Below are 9,304 nucleotides of genomic sequence, written 5' to 3'. Positions count from 1 at the left end.
CCAGCCGGGTGAGTCGTAGAGTCGGCGTTGCTGGAGTGGTGCAGTTTGGTTATGCTGGGCGTTTCCCAGGTAACCTCTGCACCCGGGAGGGGAGGGGGGGGTTTGGGGTGTTTTCTTTTGTTCCCTCTCTTCTCCTCTGGCTCCAGCCGTGTGAGCCGTAGTGTCGGCGTTGCTGGAGTGGTGCAGTTTGGTTATGCTGGGCGTTTCCCGGGTAACCTCTGCACCTGGGGGGGGGGGGGGGGATGTTTTTGTTTGTTGTTTCCCTGTTCCACCTCCGGCTTCAGCACACCTTTGAGCCGTCTGCCATCGGCGTGGCTGAGGTTTGGGGCAGTGGGATATACCCGCAGCTGGTGGCTGGTTTAGAAGTCGGAGGAGTGGCGCCGTTTTGTGCCGTCTGCCATAACCGCTGTTCCACTCCTCCCGGTTGGCTTCTGGGGTATAGTCACGGTTGGTGACACTGGACGTGCTTCCAGTTTCCACTGCGCCAAGGGGGTGGGGTTGGGGTTGTTTTGTTTGTATTTTTTTTTTCTCCTTTTGTTTTTCCCCCCAGTTTCCGCCCTCAGGGTTTGACTGTGGTGTCCTCTGGGGGGGAAAGGGCTGTGGGTCCATCTAGCCATAGACGGCCGGGGCCGGGTCCGTTGGTCATGAGGGGAGGTGTCTCCTGGGGTTGATGGAATGGTCCTCTGGGAGGCGCTGGGAGTCCCCGTGGGTGACGTTGGATCCCAGAGGGACCTCGGCTGTGGTTATTACTCCTGGAGCTGGCGGGATGTCCTCTGGGGGGTGTTGGTCCCTACATGTCGTTGGGGGGGGGGGTGTTAGCAGTTTTATTTGCAAGCTTAAGTTTGGGTTGTTTTTCTTTTCTCCCCTTCCCGGGGTTTGATGGAACGGGCCTCTGGGGAGGGGGGGTGTTTTGGTTGTTTGTGTTTGTCTTTTTTGTTTTATGACTAATCAGACTGTGAACATGGTTGGACAAAGGCTGACCGCACAGGTTCAAGAATTCCTGGCCACACCTGTGCTAATTGACTGATAGAAACAAGAGCAAAGATGCAGCCAGAGGAGAAGACATCTACCGTTCTGTAGATGAAGATTCTGTTGGAAGATAAATGCGGATACGGTTTCCAGCCATGGTCCCTGGAGGGGTGTGTTTCTCCTGGGCCAGGTTTGTGTGGTCGCCGGGAGGCTTCCCGTGAGGGTGGGGTACTGTTGTATGGCTGGGGGGCCTGGCTGCCTTTTTGTTTCTGTCTTTTGTTTTTCCTTCCAGGTGGCTTGCATTTGGGACTGAGTGGCTGTGTAGCTGAGTTTATCAGGACCTCACCCTGATCACCTGCGGCTCGTCAGGACTCACAGCTGTGGTGCATCTACATGGATTGGAACATGGTGGCATTTAAGACTGGAGTACACAGTGTGTATTTGCCAGAGACTCGACCTTGTGACCAGACGGGTGAGATCGTCATCTCGAGAGCCATCTCATCATCAGTGGATGCAGAGAACGTCCAGGTTTGATGCATGGTCTGTGAAAGAGGAGAGGGTGAGGTCTCACGCTCGTCAGCACACTTCCTGAGGTACATTAGATTTTGTGACTAACATTTATACAGTCAGTAAATATGGTGTCCCTCACACCTTTATTATATTGAGCTGTATGTAGTCGTTTAATCAGCTTCCACTGCTGTGGAGTTTTGTGAACTGGATGTTCCATGCCTGCAGGGTGGGAAGCTGATTAGTAATTAAGCCAGGAAGTGTTTGCTGTTTGTACACCTTTGAGCGTTCTCTCTGTGTGTTGAGTGTGGACTCACATAATGATTCCTTCTTTCACAGACTCGGTTTGTCGCGGCCACCTGGGGGGTGTCGGCGGGGTCCTTGGGTCCGAACCAGTTCTGGCTCCGGACCGTTAGCGCTGCTGGGAGCGCACCGCAATCCACCACACCAGACCGCGCACTTTTATATTTTTCACAGCACTGTTATGTTCATTAAACTCTGTTATCCTTTGTACCGTGCTCTGCTTATTTTATACTGGGTCCTTCAAACGCTGGTCGGTTCTCCGGGCTGCGTCCGACACATAACAGGACTCACACCATATGTGTTAAAGCTGCATCTGATGCATGGTGTGACTGCTTGGCCCACTGCCAGCAAGGGTGCACATGTGCCGTGCACATGTGCGCCACACGCACATGCTTAGTGGCTCATGCAGACATTATGAACACAGCTGAGTAATCAATCACGCACATGCTGAAAGTTTGCAGCAGTGTCACACCATGCATCAGACGCAGCCTTTCCAGCAAACTTCAATTTCATTTTTTCTTTTTTGCTCACTTCAGATGCACAACGCAACTCTGTACACCGTGATGTCAGTTGGATTATCACATTGGATTTAATTTTTGTGTGGTTATTTGCAGCACACAACAGCTGGGAGAGAGGCTTTTCACCACAGGCTGTGGTTTGGTTCCTGTGCATGGCCTGGAATACAGTTCCACATCACACCTCCTACAGAATTTAGATGGTGAGCAGGTTAATAATATGTATATTACAGCAGTGAGGTCCATTCAGCTCCGTGCCTGACACACGCTATGATGCATTACTGTGCATGAGACCACAGAGAGGCACAGCGGCACACAGTACTCTCAGTTTGATTGTGCACTGTTCACACCCACTGTACATGATGAATGTGTGCCACATACATGTTATTACATATCAACAGTCCCTTTGCCCTCCCTGGCTGGGGTCCAGTGGACATCCGTGGCACAACATGTTGGCAGGCTTTGCTGTGACCCATCAATCTCAGAGCTCAATCAACTGTGATCAGATCATTTCAGATGCTGTTTTGATGCCATCAGAATATGTAGACTACAATCAGGTGATGCAAAAACTGCATATAGACTGCTGTCAGATGTGTGTCATATCTCGATGGCGCCAAGAGTGTTTGAACATGTGCAACACACTCGGGACAACCGAGCGAATGGGCCCAAATATGTACATGCTCACTGCCGTCCGTTGGTCTTCAGACCGCACCTCAATACTTCCCAATTGTGTCCGGATGTGTCATTCTAATGCACTTCGGCTTCAATCGGTGTATGTGTGATGGAGACAATTCAACCACAAGGTGCAGTGGGCTGCCACAGTCCGGTGCCCAGGGACCAACTCCAGATGTACAGATGCTGCCTTGGTCAGAGGCAGAGAAAGGAGCAGATGCTAAATAAGCATAGTTTTGATTCTGGGAGGAAACTGGAGTGCCCGAATTAAACCCACACATTACCCAGGTGTCACGACGCAGAGGAGGAGTTGGATTTTGACACCAAAATGCAAATCACCTACTTCACATTATTATCATAACTATATAAAACTATGCAAATATTATAACATTTAACTATGTGATTAAATCATTTTTATCACCATGTATACAACATGAGGTACCAGTGGTGTAAATGTCAACTTTCCACTGTTAAATACTAATTAGATATGGCCAGAACCAAATAAATAAGCTCCTGTCATCAAACTCAAAACAGTGTTTTGCCTGTGTGCGTTTCATGTGTGCATTCAAACCCAAGTTCTTCTCTGCACCTTACAATGCATTTCTTCAGGCCTCAATGCTGCTTTACTTTGAGGTGAAGCATTGAAGTGTAAGTAACATCCTTTGTCCTGGTAGACTGTGCAAGTTTCCTTTGTACAATGTGATTCTGTGGTAGTTATGATTCAGCGGAAGCTGACAATGAAATAATACAACAGTTGAAAAAATATGATCCAGACAGTTCAACATCCTGAAATCAAAGCAGGTTTGGTTTATTGGCTGATTCTTTAGACTGCACGTAGGTCAGTGCACATAACAGTGAAGGCAGCAGGTATTTAAAAGGGAGTGTGTCTTAATGTGTCTGTGAACCGAAACATCACAAAATCATAAAGCTGCAGTTTATCATTTGTAGCTTATCTGGAAACATATTTTATCTTGTAGTGAAACATATTTGCTAAACATTCAACCTACTTTCAAATTTTTAAATTTGTTTAATTATTCATTATTGTGATTTTGCAGAATGAAGAACCCTTAAGGACGTTGAATGATTGTGTTTCATATGCAGACCTGCTGCCTGCAGATGGTTTGCCAGTATTTAAAACTTTTCACAAGCATGTGGTTAAACCAGCACTGCAGAATTCTCACATTGTAAGTATTGATGGTATGCTGCTTGTGTTCATGCCATTTAATTACATTTGAAGTCTTGTGATACTCTTTGTACTTTGTAATAATAACAGAATAGATGATTTATGAATGTGGTTTTAGGCAGTTTGGTCTTTTTGTTGGGAAAGTGTAGTGACACGGACCCACAACAGGGGACGTAAATGAACGGACAATAGAGGAAGTTAAATGTGAACACTTTACTGTTGTGAATGACACAACCACACACAGCAGATTATAGAATAAATACAAGTCAATTAATAAAGGTGTCGTGTGGGCAGGCTCGATGATAGGAGACGTCCGTCTGGAGATGAACCGGAACCACACGATTTCCACCGCCACCGAACCCGAAGGATACTGGAGCCGCCAGGTCCCGAAGTACCCAGGTGGCCACCGTCTCAGCGTGTCGGATCTGGTACTGCTGGCGGAGAGCAAAGACAGTCAAGTGTGGGTGTGTGTACACCCCGTAACAACAACGGTGGGAATTCCACCTCCACCTCTAACACACACTCGTGCAGCGTCTGAGTACCACTTATCTGGTGGGAAGTAGAACGAAACAGTCGCGACCCACGCCGGTCCTCTGGGTAGACAGCTGTAACAAAGTAGCTCTTGCAATCAATCAATATAGTATGCAGGCAGAGAAAGTTACCTCTCAAAGAAGTACGATATCTCGGCGACGTGGTGGAGGTGTCATCCTGCTTTTATTGTTGTGTGGGCCGCTGAAGAGGAGGTACTGCTGGCCCACCACCACCAGAGGGCACCCTGCCTGGAGTGCGGGCTCCAGGCACCAGAGGGCGCTGCCGCCTCACAGGAGCAGCCGGGGTGACAGCTGTCACCTACGACAGCTGTTACCAATCACCTGATCCGCAGCGGTATATCTGCAAGACGTCATCTCCACTTCTTTGCCGAGATATCGCTCTACCGAGGAGGTAACGTATCCAGCCAATCATATTGTCTTTTGACCATAAATACTTTTTTGCCTTCACGCAGAGAGTGAGTAGAACAGCAGGAGACTGTATTGGACCCCTTTTGGATAAGTACTCACATTCCTGCACTAACAGTGTTTTCCTGACGAGAGGTGGAGGTGGTTTTTCCACCATACGTGTTGCTGGGTGCAGGCGCACCCACATCTGACTGTTTCTGTTCCTCGCCAGCAGTACCAGATCCGACAAGCGGAGGCAGTGGCCACCTGGGAATTCGGGACTTGGCGGCTCCAGTATTCCCGGGGTTCGGTGGCGGAGGAAATCGTGTGGTTCCGGTTCTGCTTGGGACAGACGTCTCCTATCTTCGAGCCTGCCCACATGACACCTTTGTGATTCGACTTTATTGTCTATTGTTGTAATCAGTTGTGTTTGTTGTGCTTATTTCACAACAGTAAAAGTGCTATTTGACTTCCTCCATTGTCCGTTCATTTGCGCCCCCTGTTGTGGGTCCGTGTTCCTACATTTTCCCAACATTTATCCAGGGTAAAGTGCAGATGATGGGTGACAGCTGTCATAGTTGATGAATGACAGCTGTCACCTCGGCTGTTCCTGTACAGCGGCAGCGCCCCCTCGTGCCTGAAGCCCGCACTTCAGGCAGGGCGCCCTCTGGTGGTGGGCCAGCAGTACCTCCTCTTCTGGCGGCCCACACAACACTTTTCCTGTCATTATCTAATCCTCATCATAAATATAATGAAAAATGTTATTTAACATCAGTCCCAACCAGGATATTTATTAAGAATATTTCATGAAGCTACCAAATGAGCAATACACAAAGCATCAACCGACCATTACATTCAACACATTGTAAAACCTGCAAAAGAAAAAAAAAACCTGTTAAAAATTCTCACAATTTACAGGAATCACTTTGAAACCTCAGTATATCACATGTAATAAATGACTATATTTTTAATGTTGTATTGTAAGTTTTCTCACTATAAATGTGCCTTTGAAATCTTTAATTTGCATGGTAGAATGTCGACTATAATTCGAATAGCTCAGGAAGCATTGTTCTTCATTGAAAGTGAATCACACAATCTGAAGAAAATACACACTGCAGTAGTGAGAGAGAAAAATAATTCATCTTGTGGTGATTTTTGTGGCACAATTAAGAAAGACAAAAGGTTAAATGTCAAGAAGGTGCGGGAATTACTGGCTGAATCCAAACACATAATCCTGCCAATCTCATAGCACTTTAATCAAACTTTTGTGTTGAGGATTTTGGGATATATCATACTTTCACAAAGAGGCAAATTATTCTTGTGTTTACTTTAATTACAGCTGAGTCTCAGTGTTAAATGTAAAGACAACCAGAGCAAAGGTTTCATTCAGTTCTATGTGAGAAAAGCTTTTCTTGACTGATTTCGGGAATGATTTGTTGATTTGTAGCAGAATAGACACTTTGTGTAAATGTACATTTGCATTTACTCAGAGGGCCTCAAAGGAAGTAAACATAGAATAACTCTGCTGTGGAAAACTAGCTTTTGTCACTTGTTGACTCCTCTTGCTGAACATGACTCACAGCAGTTTTTTTTTTCACTGCACACGAGGGCCATATCTGCTTCAAAACACCTCATTTGTAAAAGTACAGTGCAGCCGAAAAGTATTCACAGCATTTTTTTTCCATATTTTGTTATGTTACAGCCTTATTCCAAAATGGAGTAAATTTGTTTTTCCCCTCAATATTTCACTCACAACACCCCATAATGACAACATGAAAAAAGTTTTTTGAAATTTTCGCAAATTTATTTAAAATAAAAATGAAGAAATCACATATATGTAAGTATTCACAACCATTGCTCAATACGTCATTGATGCACCTTTGGCAGCAATTACAGCCTCAGGTCTTAAGCTTGGTGCACCTATCTTTGTGCAGTTTTGCCCATTCCTCTGTGCAGCACCTCTCAAGCTCCATCAGGTTGGATGGGGAGTGTCGGTGCACAGCTATTTTCAGATATCTCCTGAGATGTTCAGTCAGATTCAGGTCTGGGCTCTGGCTGGGCCACTCAAGGACATTCACAGAGTTGTCCTGAAGCCACTCCTTTGATATCTTGGCTGTGTTCTCAGGGTCATTCTCCTGCTGAAAGATGAACAGCAGGTTTTCATCCAGAATGTATCTGTACATTGCTGCATTCATCTTTCCCTCAATCCTGACTAGTCTCCCAGTTCCTGCTGCTGAAAAACATCCCCACAGCATGATGCTGCCACCACCATGCTTCACTGTAGGGATGGTGCCTGGTTTCCTCCAAACATAGTCCAACAGTTTAAGAACAATGTTTCTCAGCGTTGAATTGCAAGGAATTTAGGGATTCCATCATCTACAGTCCATAATATAATCAGAAGATTCAGAGAATCTGGAGAACTTTCTACGCGTAAGCCGCAAGGCCGAAAACCAACACTGAATGCCCGTGACCTTCGATCCCTCAGGCGGCACTGCATTAAAAACCTACATCATTGTGTAAAGGATCTTACCGCATGGGCTCAGAAACACTTCAGAAAACCATTGTCAGTTAGCACAGTTCATCGCTACATCTACAAGTGCAAGTTAAAACTCTACTATGCAAAGCGAAAGCCATACATCAACAACATCTAGAAACGCTGCTGCCTTCTCTGGGCCCGAGCTCATTTGAAATGGACAGACGCAAAGTGGAAAAGTGTGCTGTGGTCTGATGAGTCCACATTTCAAATTGTTTTTGGAAATCATGCATGTTGCGTCCTCTAGACAAAAGAGAAAAGATCATCCAGATTGTTACCAGCGTAAAGTTCAAAAGCCAGCATCTGTGATGGTATGGGGGTGTGTTAGTGCCCATGGCATGGGCAACTTACACATCTGTGATGGCACCATCAATGCTGAAAGGTACATCCAGGTTTTGGAGAAACACATGCTGCCATCCAAGAAACGTCTTCTTCAGGGACGTCCCTGCTTATTTCAGCAAGACAATGCCAAGGCACATTCTGCACGTATTACAACAGTGTGGCTTTGTAGTAAAAGAGTGCGGGTACTAGACTGGTCTGCCTGCAGTCCAGACCTGTCGTCCATTGAAAATGTGTGGCGCATTATGAAGCGCAAAATATTGACAACGGAGACCCCGGACTGTTGAACAACTGAAGTCGTACATCAAGCAAGAATGGGAAAGAATTCCACCTACAAAGCTTCAACAACTACTGTCCTCAGTTCCGAAAGGCTTTTTGAGTGTTGTTAGAAGGAAAGGTGATGTAACACAGTGGTAAACATACCACTGTCCCAGCTTTTTGAAATGTGTTGCAGGCATCCATTTCAAAATGAGCAAATATTGGCACAAAAACAATAAAGGTTATCAGTTTGAACATTAAATATCTTTTCTTTCTGGTGTATTCAATTGAATATAGGTTGAAGAGGATTTGCAAATCATTGTATTCTGTTTTTAATTTACATTTTACACAATGTCCCATCTTCGTCGGAATTGGTGTTGTATGAGTTATGTTGTGCTACACCTTGGTGTAGAGTTGTGAGTCCAATTGGGGGCATGTGGCCAGCTTTGTTGTGGTGCGAGAAGATATTTGTGACCTTCAAGCCATTGTGATATTTTAAGGCTTGCAGCAGCATTGTGTGTTTCTGCACAGCTCCCCATGTGAATGTGGGCAGCTTCTTTCATACTTAGCCAGGAAGTTGAGGTTTTTTACCTTCCTTCAGTATTCCATTGTGTGACATAAATGACACAAATGGATAGAATCTAAAAGGTTTTGTGCTTCCAAAACAACATGTAAATGAACTTTAAAATAAGAGGTCTTATAAAATAAAGGTATAGAGTAGACCCATCAGGGCACTTGGCAATCTTTCTGAAAAATGTATAAATTACTGTTAAACAGATTAAAGAGTAGCAGGTTCAATGTTTTTGCTGTTTTATTTCAAATTAAGAATGTTAAATCCCATTCTCACAATCATGCATATGAATCCCTGAAGGTCATGGTCTACACAGTAACTGTGACAAACCTGCTCATGAAGATCACAGTTGCCCATGAATGTAATCTAACATGTACTTTGACAACATAAGGCACCAGACTTGTGCAATGGGATTTGTACAGAAACAACTGTAGCATAACCATAGACACCATCACATGCCTGCAGTATAACATGAGCACAACTGAGGTGCTTCCAGAAAACCTCCCAGTGATGTCACAG

This window comes from Thalassophryne amazonica, chromosome 10 (assembly GCF_902500255.1).
Source record: "Thalassophryne amazonica chromosome 10, fThaAma1.1, whole genome shotgun sequence".
Lineage (NCBI taxonomy): Eukaryota > Metazoa > Chordata > Actinopteri > Batrachoidiformes > Batrachoididae > Thalassophryne > Thalassophryne amazonica.
The sequence above is the reverse complement of the archived record's forward strand: the minus strand, read 5'-3'. Positions refer to the sequence as shown.